General features: G+C 43.0%; 3 non-coding genes across 3 annotated transcripts; all 3 read right to left on the reverse strand.

The window, feature by feature from the left end:
* Positions 1-697: 697 nt before the first annotated feature.
* Positions 698-770, reverse strand: TRNAF-GAA (transfer RNA phenylalanine (anticodon GAA)). Its single transcript has one exon. It is a non-coding gene; the product is annotated as a tRNA-Phe (tRNA).
* Positions 771-1,480: 710 nt separating this feature from the next.
* Positions 1,481-1,553, reverse strand: TRNAF-GAA (transfer RNA phenylalanine (anticodon GAA)). Its single transcript has one exon. It is a non-coding gene; the product is annotated as a tRNA-Phe (tRNA).
* A 308-nt stretch (positions 1,554-1,861) lies between these two features.
* On the reverse strand, positions 1,862-1,934 carry TRNAR-ACG (transfer RNA arginine (anticodon ACG)). Its single transcript has one exon. It is a non-coding gene; the product is annotated as a tRNA-Arg (tRNA).
* Between the last annotated feature and the right edge of the window lie 12,955 nt (positions 1,935-14,889).

Below are 14,889 nucleotides of genomic sequence, written 5' to 3' on the forward strand. Positions count from 1 at the left end.
AAGAGCGAATCGCACGCAGTTAACATGTTTCACAGACCAATATATCCAAGAGAAAAATTTGTGACTTGCTGCACAATGGGTTCGTTAACATGCATTTGTAGATTATGCCTCAATATCCTAATTGATACCTTCATTGATGTAAGGGCAATGGTGCAGATGACATCAATGCCAATTCTGAGTCGTAGAAATCAACAAAGAAAGAGGTAACCGTTTTCCGACCAGAAGACCCACAAACTCAGGTTCTTGAGGTGATACACAATTTGCAATTAATTCTCGTCCAAGTAGTGTTATATTCTCCCAAATACTGTGACTACAGTATGATATAGCCCAAGCCTGTATTTATCTTTCCTCGCCTGGAAAAAACCGTTAACGTTTTCTCTTAATCATAGTCAAAAGTCTAAAGCCAGGCCATGAGGGCCCTTGGAGGGGTGGAAGGTAAAGGCGTCCACTATCCGTAACCTCGGCACTTGGTGGGGTAGACTGGTTAGCTCTTCGCCGGCCGCCGTTGCTCCCAGGAATTACTCATTTTTGGTGTAGACTGAGTGAACTTCAACGCCATGTGCACCTCCGGAAGTGGAAGTCTCCTTTCTTAAATTTTACGGCTTTCTGACGGGGAATCGAACCCAGGTCCTTCCGGGTGGACCGAGCATGCCTTCATCGCCTCGGCCATGCAGCCCCTCTGAATGATAAAAGTTCATGCCGAAACCCGGGATCGAACCAGGGACCTTTAGATCTTCAGTCTAACGCTCTCCCAACTGAGCTATTTCGGCTCCATGCTATCGTACGCTAGGGATATGTTCTAAAATATAAGAAAATACAGTTAAAAGTCAATATTTGGTTATTTCAAATGTGTATTATCAGCATATAGTCCGCCTCTGTGGTGTAGTGGTTAGCGTGATTAGCTGCCACCCCCGGAGGCCCGGGTTCGATTCCCGGCTCTGCCACGAAATTTGAAAAGTGGTACGAGGGCTGGAACGGGGTCCACTCAGCCTCGGGAGGTCAATTGAGTAGAGGTGGGTTCGATTCCCACCTCAGCCATCCTGGAAGTGGTTTTCCGTGGTTTCCCACTTCTCCTCCAGGCGAATGCCGGGATGGTACCTAACATAAGGCCACGGCCGCTTCCTTCCCTCTTCCTTGCCTATCTCTTCCAATCTTCCCATCCCTCCACAAGGCCCCTGTTCAGCATAGCAGGTGAGGCCGCCTGGGCGAGGTACTGGTCATTCTCCCAAGTTGTATCCCCCGACCAAGAGTCTGAAGCTCCAGGACACTGCCCTTGAGGCGGTAGAGGTGGGATCCCTCGCTAAGTCTGAGGGAAAAGCCGACCCTGGAGGGTAAACAGATGATGATGATGATTATCAGCATATAATCATATATTATATAGTAACTAAGAAAAACAGGAATTCTGCCGAACCACCCTTGCCTATCGATTATACTGTAACAGGCCAATGTCAGTAAGAAAACATCGACCCTATAAAAAGTTTGCCGAAACCCGGGATCGAACCAGGGACCTTTAGATCTTCAGTCTAACGCTCTCCCAACTGAGCTATTTCGGCTAACGTGCAGGCAGGGTAGGCGTGTTGGCTCCCAACGGAAGCAATACGCTGGAACGTACGCATTTTCTTGAGCTTCTTTAATAGCAAGTATTATTGCAATTGCATTTTTAATAGGTTGTGCAGATCATTTCGCGTATTTTCAAATTATTTACAGTCTTCGGATATTTTACTCGGAATGGCGTTTAGGATAAGCAGTGGACCTGCAGTGTCATACCTAACGTGTGCAAACGACCCAAGGGGATTGCGAAAGTCTGAACGATGGTTGCAGAAGAATTCCACCTCACGTTATAAGTGAAACAAAAAATCAACGACCCTGCCAGGATTCGAACCTGGAATCTTCTGATCCGTAGTCAGACGCGTTATCCGTTGCGCCACAGGGCCACACAAGGTATGTTGTAAATAGGAAGGTTTGACATACTCCGCCCTGATGTCCATTACTAGCCGAAACTGTTCCAGTTTTTAGAATGTTCTTTTGACCCTTTCAGGCAACGTGCCAGCCGGGACTCAGGTAGGGGTATAGCCTGGATGCTTGGATATTCCGGTTTGCCCAAGTCAAATCAAATTAACAGTGTCATCCAAATACTGTAATACTTCTGCTGATGAAAAATTTGTGTTATGCTTTCTCGATAAAAGTGCGACAGTCGAGTACGTGCTTTGTGTAATTAAAAAGAAATGCACGCATGAGAAAACTCAAATTAGATTAGACTGCCAACTCTGAAAGCAATTCTGATGGTTAAGGTGAATATGGAAAAACAGTTGTGTGGAGATTATTAATTTGTGAAAGGATGCAAACGACTTTTGAAAAAAAAAAAAAAATCTTTACAAAAGTATCAGGGAACAAGAAGTAAGTCACGTAGACAACACACAATTTGCAATTTCAATATAAAAATACAATAAAAATAATTGCAAAATATAACTCATAAAGCTATATAAATCTGAATTAAGTGAACCATTGTAGCTTAAATAATCACTGTCAGTGACGGCTCTTGACAACATTTTCAAGAGGTTCACAACAGTTTTGTTCATGTCTCAAATGTACCAAACAGGAGCGTAACGTTAGGGCCAGCAGGGCCTGCAATAAAGGTGGGCCCGGGCCTCTACAATGATTTTTTTTTTTTTTTTTTTACAATTGGCTTAACGTCGCACCGACACAGATTGGTCTTAATGGTGATGATGGGATAGCAAATGGCTAGGAGTGGACTTAATTAAGGTACAGCCCCAGCATTTTCCTGGTGTGAAAATGGGAAACCACGGAAAACCATCTTCAGAGCTGCCGACAGTGGGGTGCAAGCTCACAGCTGCATGCCCCTAGCCGCACGGCCAACTCGCCCGGTGTGGGCCTCCAAAGCAGGGAGCACATTGCATCCGTCCCGCTCGGTTCAGTTCAGTTCAGTTTCCCGCGTATCCGGTCGCATCAGTTCGTCTACCGCACATACCTTCCGTCTCTTTCGGAAGCTGTCAGTGAACCCGGCTTGGAACAGCTCTTTGTCCGAAGACAGAGAAATCATAGACTGCGAAGAAGACAGAAAAGAGATTTTTTTTTGTTTTTTTGCTAGTTGCTTTACGACGCACCGACACAGATAGGTCTTATGGCGACGATGGGACAGGGAAGGGCTAGGAGTGGGAAGGAAGCGGCCGTGGCCTTAATTAAGGTACAGCCCCAGCATTTGCCTAGTGTGAAAATGGGAAACCACGGAAAACCATTTTCAGGGCTGCCGACAGTGGGGTTCGAACCTACTATCTCCCGAATACTGGATACTGGCCGCATTTAAGCGACTGCAGCTATCGAGCTCGGTAAGAGAAGATTTTGGATACATGAAATACATTTAAAAAGGGAACAGTGTGCTGAATATTACCTTCACTTTCCGGATTTGCTACTTGATGAGCACAACTTCTTTAAATATTTCAGAATATCAGTCTCCAAGTTTTTGAGTTGCTAAGCGTTCTACACCTCAAAAACAAAAACAAAATTCAGAAACCAATATCACCTGGTGAGCGACTAGCAGTAACGATGAAGTAATATTGATTTCCTTTCATATTTTATTTAACAATAATACACGGTAAAAGGAATTAGAATTGTATAATACTATAAACCAGTGTACCCTCTGTCATATCCCGTCACTAGAGTAGTTATTTTAGATTTAAATTCAATTTGTAGCAGAGGACTAAAAGATCTCACTGTTTATTCCACGGTTTCATAAAACTGTTTGTCGAGAATCCGTGGGCTTTCTGTCCACTTCTGCATATTTGCCAGTTAAAAAATTGCCCATCTCATTAGCCACAGAGGTATCTGTTCTCTTTCTTTGCATAGAAACCGTGGACGGAGTTGCTGCTTCATTGCCGATTGACTTAATCTTCTCCTTGCCATATTACGATACCAGGATGTCTTTGTACGACTTCTATCAGCAGTTACTGAACTCAAATAAAACACTTCGCTATACTCCGTACGGCTCTACTTCTAAATTGACGTTTTGGCATATTTGGCGCTGTCTGGTGGTTATGTGCTGAAGGATAGACATCCAACCAATCCCAAGCCAAGACCAACTACAATTACATCAGACCCTAATGCAGAAAAAACATGGCGGACATCGGCGTGCGATATGAGAGGTTGAGGGAAAGGTTATGCATATTTATTCCGAGTCACCTAAAGAAAATATCACAAGTCGAACCTCATGAAATGCAACTCACTAACTCAAAATATGAATAATTAAACACCATAAGTAGCGTTATCACGTATTGTAAGTCTAAATGAAATTTCAGAGGGGAAAAAACGAAGGGAGAATTATTGTATCAACGTCAGGTTGAAAGGACGGGGTATAAAAATATTTCACATATGTGTCTCCGGTCAGCAAATACGATATATAGATGTCAACAAAGTACATTATTAACCTTACTTGAAATACTATGTAACAGCACCATTAACCACAGCCCATTATGTAAAACACGCAAACAAATTTCCCCAACAAAAGTTCAACCCTCCAAAATCCACCTGTATTGTTGAGTAGGTACAAGCGATATTTGTATGATAAACTTGACCGTCTAAAGCACTCGTCACCTTAAAACTCATCAGAATTGATGGCATAATTGCATTTTATATAAAAAAGAGCATAATCCTCACGTTAACTCACGGGAAATGGGGTTAGATTTAGTTTACGCGTGTTCACTGTAAAACGTTGAAAATTAATTAAGTTACATCATTCTTGCACCACCGTTTAAGATTAATTTAGTCTCTAAATCATAAATCTTGGTCATGATTTTCCGGATCTTTCTGGGACTGATTTAATTTTCTTTGTAGTAAGGTACGTTGGCTGATAGGGTAAATGCTAGGATAGGCATCATTAGTTTTAACTTTGGAAGTTTGCGCGGCACTGGAATTAGATCACCACCTTCTATAGGTATATGTCTTCCCTCAGAATGCATTTGATTTCAAAAATGATAAAATCATTAATGCACACAACATTATTAGTCCTATGATTCGTTTCGAAGTTTTCCTTACGAATGCTCTTAACCCAATTTTGCCTTAATACTAGGTCTATTGGAAACGGGAACACTGAGCTCTTACTTACATCCAGGCACACAGCACATTGAACTATAAACATATTGCATAGGTAGGCCTAACTAAAAATAAAGAAAGTACTTTCGGAGAAGAACACGAGAATCAAAATTAACCTAATCACCACCGACATTGTTGGAATAAATAAGCTCTTTGAGAACAAACAGCTTCTTACGGCACTGAAAGAGGATCTATAATCTTCTTAAGACCATAAATAAATATCATGTACGATTAATAATATTCAAATTTCCATAAATATTTGGTAACAACGCGGCTTACGCAAATCGAAACAAAAGCATGCTAGCACTTCAGCTGCCGCCATTATGGACAGTTTCGATAGGTCGGTTAAGGTCTGAGATATTGTAGTTGGTCTTGCCCAAGCTGTCATTCATATCGATTTATATCGGCAGAGCACGATCTCGAAACCTAGTTGCCAACTCTAATATTTACATTCGCCACGTGGTTAACAGATCTCGCTCAGCGTGTATGCTATTCGGTACACTTCGCGATCTTTTGCATTTTCCTTCAGTAATTAGTGTGTTTTTCATATTGTTGTAGGGTTCTAGTGACTGAGATCAGTGGAGTGTTCCCTTTGCAAGCCATAACCTCCTTCCTGTGCCAGCCATTAGCGTAGAGTGATGTGTTATTTCTTCCTTCTCTTTTATTCTTAATAATATATTCTCTCTTAGTGTCAGATGTTGTTAGTAAGTGTAGTTTTTTGTGAATTTGTTTTCAATCCATATTCATTAGTTTTTCTGAGTACGGTATTACATTTTACAATGGCGTTTTACCGCGGTCGTATTACATCAGCTGTTCTCGCGGATGTAGCGCGCTGGCAACAGAGGAAAGGCGATGCTCATTTGTTTTGCGAAACTTCAATTTAGAAGTAAGGCCGTGCGGAGTATAGAGGCTCGCCAGGTAGGGTCTACCTTCCGTCTTCCGTCAACTTTGCTTGTGAGGGCAAGCTCGACTGAACCGTTGCCTACGAGATGTACAAGACCGGGACATAGCTACTTATTTGCCTCTGAAAAGACGGCCCGACCTAGTTCACGGTTTAGACGCTAGATTCTGTTCTGCTCTGGGCGGACTTTAACATGGTGATGTACGGAGTAATTGTGATGTTTTGTTGATTTTATTCAATTTATTGTGCGTATTGTTTCTGTCGGTGAGTGTCCGTGAGGTTGAAAAGAATGGTGCACCGTTGTGTACCTCTATATACTTCGGATACCGCTAAAAAGCAAGAAAATGTGACATTGCATAATTTTCCTTCGGAGTGCAGTTTAAGAGACAAATGCAGGCAAGCGAGTATGCAGCTTGCATTTTAATACACCAGATTTCAGGGTAAGCATATCAGTCAAGCGAATTCTCCCAAACGAAGTTTCTTCTTCTTCTTCTTCTTCTTTTTTTTTGTTTTTTTGTTTTTGCTATTGGCTCTACGTCGCACCTACACACATTGGTCTTATGGCGACGATGGGACAGAAAAAGGGCTAAGACTGAGAAGGAACCGGCCATGGCCTTAATTAAGGTACAGCTACTGCATTTGCCTCCTGTGAAAATGGAAAACCACGGAAAACCATCTTCAGGGCTGCCGACAGTGAGGTTCGAACCAACTATCTCCCGAATACTAGATACTGGCCGCACTTAAGCGACTGCAGCTATCGAGCTCGGTACCTTCTGTTTTTAGTGTATATCCTGATCACAACAGAAAAGTGTCAAACGCAGGAAGGCTCCAGCTCCAAGAAATGACGTATTGCCATCAAAATTTAGTAACATTTCGGATTCAGATAACGATGAACATACAATATCTTCAGCATATAATTGATCTACGTCACCCATAAACAAAAAAAGAAGTACCTACAAGTCTCGTTACTATGTCAAGGAAATGCTAACCGGGCGAGTTGGCCGTGCGGTTAGGAGCACGCAGCCGTGAGCTCGCATCCGGGAGAAAGTGGGTTCGAACCCCACTGTCGGCAGCCCTGAAGATGGTTTTCCGTGCTTTCCCATGTTCACACCAGACAAATGCTGGGGCTGTGCCTTAATTAAGGCCACGGCCGCTTCCTTCCCATTCCTAGGCCTTTACTGTCCCATAGTTGCCATAAGACCTATCTGTGTCGTTGCGACGTAAAGTAACTAGCCAAAAAAGGAAAGGCTACGAGTATCTATGCTAAAACAAATATACATTGATGAGATTTCAAATGCCAGATTACGAAAAACATTATATTGAGAAGTAGGATAGGTTATGAAATCAGAAAAATTATTTAAGGTATCTGAACTTGACCAAAAAGTAAACCAAACTGAAAATAGTTGTACAGATTATCATTTAGGAGCTTTATTCCTGTTAGAACAAACTGAATCTTAAGGGAAGAAAAAGTGAAAAACGACGCTAAAAATGTGCGTCCTCTGGCATAGGAAAGCACCTACCGGCTACAGATATGAGATCCTTGCACTGCCTAACTGTACCACATCAGACGATGCTGAAAAATTATATAGTATTTTCTAAGGGCGAAACGGGCATAACATCGCTCTCCAAACAGTGGCTTCAATACGAATGTCGCAACATCAGATGTGTGGAGGGAAAGGTAGGATAGCTGGTAATTTATAAGATGATTAAACCCAAAGTTATTTGTGGCCGCAATCTCGATCAGTTTATCGGATACACTGAGGCAGAATTAGAAAAAACGGGAAGAAGTGAGAAACTCGCTAATAGACTTCTCTGCTTGTTTCGTGAAATACTTATTTCGTTTAAGCAAAGTGTAAGAAATACGTTGTAGATAAGTCATACAACTGCTCTTGGTCTGTTTTATATCTCACATCTGTTTGGTATCTTGTGAAATTGCTAGTTTTAATAATTTTTTTATAGATTTTCATACTGGAACGTGTAGCAATGAGCGGGCGAGACAGCTCAGTAAAGAGAACTCCAGCGGCGCTTGTCGGAAGTATCTTGAGGCCGAGTCTAGTGTGCTGTATTTCCCGGCCTTATGTATCTCGTAGGCAACGACTGAACGGATGGTGGGCGGAGAAACGCTGAAGCGTGCGGAACTGAAGCAGTGTGCGGATGGACATTTGGTTGCACGTTATAATAATATCCAAGGTCAACTGAACGGAACGGAACTGAAACAGACTGGGAGCATACTGTTTTCTGAAATTTGTTTTTTTTTTTTTTTTTTTTTTTGAGGTGTAGAACGCTTAGCAACTCAAAAACTTGGAGACTGATATTCTGAAATCTTTAAAGAAGTTGTGCTCATCAAGTAGTAAGTCCGGAAAGTGAAGGTAATATTCAGCACACTGTTCCCTTTTTAAATGTATTACATGTATCCAAAATATTCTCTTTTCTTCTTCGCAGTCTATGATTTCTCTGTCTTCGGACAAAGAGCTCGACATTACTGCAGTAGCTGTTCCAAGCCGGGTTCACTGACAGCTTCCGAAAGAGACGGAAGGTACTGTATGTGCGGCAGACGAACTAATGCGACCGGATACGCGGGAAACTGAACTGAACTGTACACATGTCTATATATCAACTTTTAATTAAACCTACTTCCTGCTACGTGACTTCCTGTAGTTTTGGACAGTAAAGGTTACTTCAATTTGAAATATTTGATTTACCGAGATTTAAAAAGTCCTCTTACAATCCTTCTCCCGAAACTTTGCAGCCCGCCTGGAGGCCATGATCGTTAAGGCGTCTGACATCGTGGTTAGCCGCTTCACCATCGGAATGTTGGCCGGCAGGGTGGAAGAGGTGGTGGTGTATAATTTCCAATCATCATCATCATCATCATCATCTGTTTACCCTCCAGGTTCGGTTTTTCCCTCGGACTTAGCGAGGGATCCCACCTCTACCGCCTCAAGGGCAGTGTCCTGGAGCTTCAGACTCTTGGTCGGGGGATACAACTGGGGAGTATGACCAGTACCTCGCCCAGGCGGCCTCACCTGCTATGCTGAACAGGGGCCTTGTGGAGGGATGGGAAGATTGGAAGGGATAGGCAAGGAAGAGGGAAGGAAGCGGCCGTGGCCTTAAGTTAGGTACCATTCCGGCATTCGCCTGGAGGAGAAGTGGGAAACCACAGAAAACCACTTCCAGGATGGCTGAGGTGGGAATCGAACCCACCTCTACTCAGTTGACCTCCCGAGGCTGAGTGGACCCCGTTCCAGCCCTCGTACCACTTTTCAAATTTCGTGGCAGAGCCGGGAATCGAACCCGGGTCTCCGGGGGGGGGGGCAACTAATCACGCTAACCACTACACCACAGAGGCGGACATAATTTCCAATTACTAGATAATAATCATTTCGTGTGACTATTTCTAACCGGGTGCAGCCCTTGTAAAGTAGTGGTGGTGGTGAATTTTTGTTTTAAGAGGAAGTACAACGGAGTAAACATCCTCTCTACACCCTCCGATGAGGGTGGGCGGCAACTGCCATATGTAGGTAGCTGCGTGTTATTGTGGTGAAGGACAGTGTTATGTGTGGTGTGTTGCAGGGATGTTGGGGACAGCACAAATACCCAGCCCCCGAGCCATTGGAATTAACCTATGAAGGTTAAAATCCCCGACCCGGCCGGGAATCGAACTCGGGACCCTCTGAACCGAAGGCCAGTATGCTGACCATTCAGCCAACGAGTCGGACTAATCACTAGATTGCGTGCTATAAACCTCTCCACAGTGTTTTTCATTCCATTAACTCTTGTGAGAAAGTTGACGTCAGGGAGGGCATCCGGTCGTAAAAACTCGATAAGAAGATTCATCTCACTTCATACCCGGCCCCGTAGAGAAATGGGACATGAGTTCGACATACGACATACATACGTCATCATCATCCATGGCATCATCTAAATTTCCCTCCTATATGCAACGATGATGGGCCTACGGCTATCATATTGCCTTGACAGGCTTAAACTTCTCACTTTCCCACGAAGACCTCTAAGACTTTCTCAGAGTTTAGAAGAAACATTTGAATTGTATTGTATTCTAACAGAACCGCACTTTACGTACAAGGTCGGCGCCAAGGCAAGAATACAGCAATGAATCCTTCACAAGGCCTCTTTTCATGACTACTGCAATTTATGTCCCAACCATCGTACAGCCCAGAAAGAACTCATTGGTCTTTGTGTGCCGGCAAGTTTAATTGAATTCGGGGTTGTGAAGAAAAGAAGTCGTTGTCAAATTGCATCTGAGGTTTGTTCGGAGCAAAGCTGACAGGGACAAATCCATCCCACTGACAAGAAGATTTATTATCCGAGTAATTTTCATTATGTGCGGAACGGTGAGAGTACAACATGGAGTGAATAAGAAAGAACGGGATATAGAAAGTGGTCTACTATGATACCTTGGAAGTGATTCTAGAATGCTTCTTCCCGATTTTATCACCAGTGAACTTCAGTTCAGATCCATTACTTAGTCTAATCAGATAGAGTGCTCACAGTCTTCTGGAATGTGCTGGAATAGGTTTGTTTTTTGCATCGATCTGTTTCAGTTTGATCTTTGGGTTTGACTATATGAATGTGACTAATACAAGGGCAATGGTAATAACGTCGTGTCAGTGATTAATGATATGAAATTATACGTTGTATTGTCGGTTACTGTATACGTTTGAGTAAACTTGACTGACTAATGTATAATAGTGCCTCTTGGTTCAGTGAGAACTGAGGATATGTCCATCCCCTTTGTCCCGTTTCCTGATACGGGATTGGCTGTGGCCTATAAATAAGAATTGACCCGGTATTCACCCAGAGCTGAAAATAGAAAACCACAGACCACTCATATCCCGAATGCACAGCTTAGCTCCACAGACTATAGCTCGTTAACACGCGCGGCCACTCCACTCAGTAACAGAATGAAAAAGCCTACAACCTGTTTTCCACTCACTGACCGGGTCAGGGATGGAATAAATAAAGTCCCCATCTTGCGGCGAGTATAGGAATTGTACCGGCTGCCGAAGCCTGTTGAACTCCTATGGGGCAATGATTAATGACTGACAGATGAAATGAAATGATAGTGGAGAGTTTTGCTGGAATGAAAGATGACAGGGAAAACCGGAGTGCTCCGAGAAAAACCTGTCCTGCCACCGCTTTGTACAGCACAAATCTCACATTGAGTGACCGGGATTTGAACCATCGGACCCACCGGTGAGGGGCCGACGCGCTGCCGCCTGAGCCACGGAGGCTACTCAGTAAGAGAATACACTACTATATATCTAATTCTTCCGAATTTTTTACACGTATTATTTACAGAGGAATGGAAAGACAAGCTGAGGCTGAGTTAGAAGATCTGTTTGGCTGGTAAAACTTTTCATAATCCCCCATCAGCGCAGGAACCGCTGTTTAATATTCATTTGTCATTGGAGATGTAAGTAAGTTCTTCGCGACTGGTACCAACTGATGTGACGTAATTAGTTCCTGGTACCAACTTCACTTAGTTCCTAGTGCCACCTTTGTTCGGGCTGTTTAATTTATTCGTGTTTAGTTGCTACGGTGCTATGGTGAAATGAAATGGCGTATGGCTTTAAGTGCCAGGAGTGTCCGATGACAGGTTCGGCTCGCCAGACGCAGGTCTTTTGATTTTACTCCCGTGGGTGACCTGCGCGTCGTGATGAGGATGAAATGATGATGAAGACAACACATACACCCAGTCCCCGTGCCAGAAAAATTAATCAATGATGGTTAAAATTCCCGACCCCGCCGGGAATCGAACCCTGTGACCAAAGGCCAGCATGCTAACCATTTAGCCATGGAGCCGGACGTTGCTATGGTAATCAACAAGGTATTGTTAAACATGCAAGTTGTTCCGTGCGGACGTTGCTATGTCAAAATTGCTGATTTTAATGATTTCAAGAGTAAGTCTGAAGATTTCTTATCGCTTTGTGTTAACCACGGCCTGATAACTAGGGAAAGGAATTGTGAGAAATGTGGGCATAGCACGAAACTCAGTGTTCCGGGAGGGAACGAATTATTCTTTAGATGATCTCCAATAAGGTATGCTAAATTTTTGTAAAAAATCTTCCTTCCTTCCTTCCTTCCTTCCTTCCTTTCTTCCCTCCTCCTATGTACGTTAAACTTTGTTTATGAGTGTGTATGAAATAATTTTTCAACATTCGTCTACCTTGGACCATTAGTGTTACATTTCAGAAAAATATGGTTAGCCATGGAGCAATCGCAGATGTTTTCATTCCTCCTATAAAAAATATGTTATAATTACCTTCACTAATTTCCCTCGTATCAATTATAAGACTGACATCAACACAATCTATACTTTACAGTGGTCAAATTTTACATTAATCATCACGCTTCCTTTCCCCTGGGCGAAACATTATGGCTAGCCCTGGACCATTTAAAAATATTATTATTATAATTTATTCGACCCTGCTAGTGACCGAATCATTTGACTGGATGGGTTAGGTCAGGCTAGTGACCAAACCATTGGTCAGGACAGGTTGGGTCCGGCTAGTGACCAAACCATTGGTCTGGATTGGTTAGGTCTGGCTAGTGGCAAATCCACTGGACTGTGATGAAGCAAAAGGGGTCTGAGGGTGTAAGCCCCCAGGTTAGGAGCGCGAAGCGGCTTTAGGCCTGTTGACATCAGATAGGATGGAAGCTATTTAACATCTGACAGTTTCTATTGACATTTTTCCACTTCTCCTTCTTCCTGGCCTTCTTCCCACTTACATGGAGTAAGCACTTGTATGGATTTAGTCCATTTTACGGCCTTTTCCGACGCCAACCCAATGTGCAGCGATGTACTCACTATTGCGTGTTTCTGCGAGGGCTGTTCCCCCACCAATCACTCACTACTGATCTGCATTTAGGTCAGTCGCCCAGGTGGTACAATCCCTATCTGTTGTTTTCCCAGCCTTTTCTTAAATAATTTCAAAGAAATTGGAGATTTATTGAACATCTGCCTTGGTAACTTATTCCAATCTTTAACTTCCCTTCCTATAAACGATTATTTGCCCCGATTTGTACTCTTGAATTCCAGCTTTATCTTCATATTGTGATCTTTCCTACTTTTAAAGACACCACTCAGACGTACTCGACTACTAACGTCATTCCACGCCATCCCTCCACTGACATCTTGGAACATACCACTTAGTCGAGCAGCTCGTCTCCTTTCTCCCAAGTTTTCACAGCCCAAAATTTTCAACATTTTTGTAACGCTACTCTTTTGTCGGTAATCACCCAGAACAAATCGAGCGGCTTTTCTTTGGATTGTTTTCAGTTCTTGAATCAAATAATCCTGGTGAGGGTCCCATACACTGGAACCATACTCTACAGGGTTATTACACATGATTTGAGCGATTCCAAAGCTCTACAATAACTTTATTATTTGACATATTGCCACAAAGCTTTGCACAAGCATAGAAAAACTCAAAAAGTTTTTTTGTCATTTACAAATGTTCGATATGTGCCCCTTTAGTGATTTTGCAGACATCAAGCCTATAATTAAGTTTGTCCCACACTCGGCGCAGCATGTCCCTATCAGTGGATTCGAAAGCACGGTTGATGCGAGCTCCCACTTCTGGCAGGTTTGTTGGGAGAAGATATGTAAACACTGAGTCTTTCACGTAACCCCACACAAAGAAATCCCATGGGGTTAGGTCAGGAGAGCGTGCAGGCCATGACATCAATTGCTGATCATCAGCTCCACCACGACCGATCCATCGGTTTGGCAATCTCCTGTTTAAGAATTGACGAACATCACCGTGGAAGTGGGGTGGAGCACCATCCTGTCGGAAGATGAAGTCCGCGCTGTTCTCCAGTTGCGCATGAGCCAATTTTCCAGCGTGTCCATATACACATATCCTGTAACGGATTTTTCGCAGAAGAAAAAGGGGCCGCACACTTTAAACCGTGGACTGCACGAAACAGATTACCTTTCAGTGAATTTCGAATGTGCTGCACGATACCGTGAGTATGCTCTAGCCCCCAGATTCGCACATTGCGTCTGTTCACTGCACCATTACCAAAAAATGTTGCTTCGTCACTGAAGATAAGTTTCGTACTAAACTCATCCTCTTCCATACACTGTTGCAACCGCGCCGAAAACTCAAGGCGTTTGACTTTGTCACCAGGAGTCAGGGCTTGTAGCAATTGTAAGCGGTAAGGCTTCTGCTTTAGTCGTCTCCGTAAAATTTTCCAAACGGTCGGCTGTGGTATCAAACACAGTAGAGACAATACGCGATACTTACGGATTTAGCCTTGTTAAAATGGGAGACAAGTCGCAAGTGGCGCACCTAGTGGCTTGACCTGAAAATTCGCGCTAAACTCAAATATCAATGGAAATGCATAAACGGAATTGGATAAATAAAATACGTCTAGAAAGAAAGTATTACTAAGATATTAACTTCAAAGTTGCAAAAGCAATTCTGGATAAATGAATGAAGAATTATTTAACATTTTATTATTTAAAGACTCCTTAATGCCTGGCCACATCCACAGTTCCTACAGTTGCACTCCTTAGCCATTCTTTACGGAAAATTAAAAGAAAAGGAAAAATAAGATAACGTATTATTATTAGGTTCGTTACGACCCCTGAGGATCACGAGTGACTTGTTCGGTACGTCTTCTTTCTTCCCAATACCTCTTCATTCTATCACTCCTCCTCTTTCTCTCGGCTTCCGTGATCTGAATCTGGATCCTGGTGTCTGTCCATCTGTGACCTTCCACGAGCTTTTTGTATTTGGACCTATCCTGTACTGTCATCAGTGGATATTTTTCCTTTATGCCAATAGTCTCCCAATCTTCTCTGACTTCCTGCATCCACTTATTTCCAGTTAAGCAGGTATTATGTGTAAAAA

The sequence above is a fragment of the Anabrus simplex genome, chromosome 3 (assembly GCF_040414725.1).
Source record: "Anabrus simplex isolate iqAnaSimp1 chromosome 3, ASM4041472v1, whole genome shotgun sequence".
Taxonomy (NCBI): Eukaryota; Metazoa; Arthropoda; class Insecta; order Orthoptera; family Tettigoniidae; genus Anabrus; species Anabrus simplex.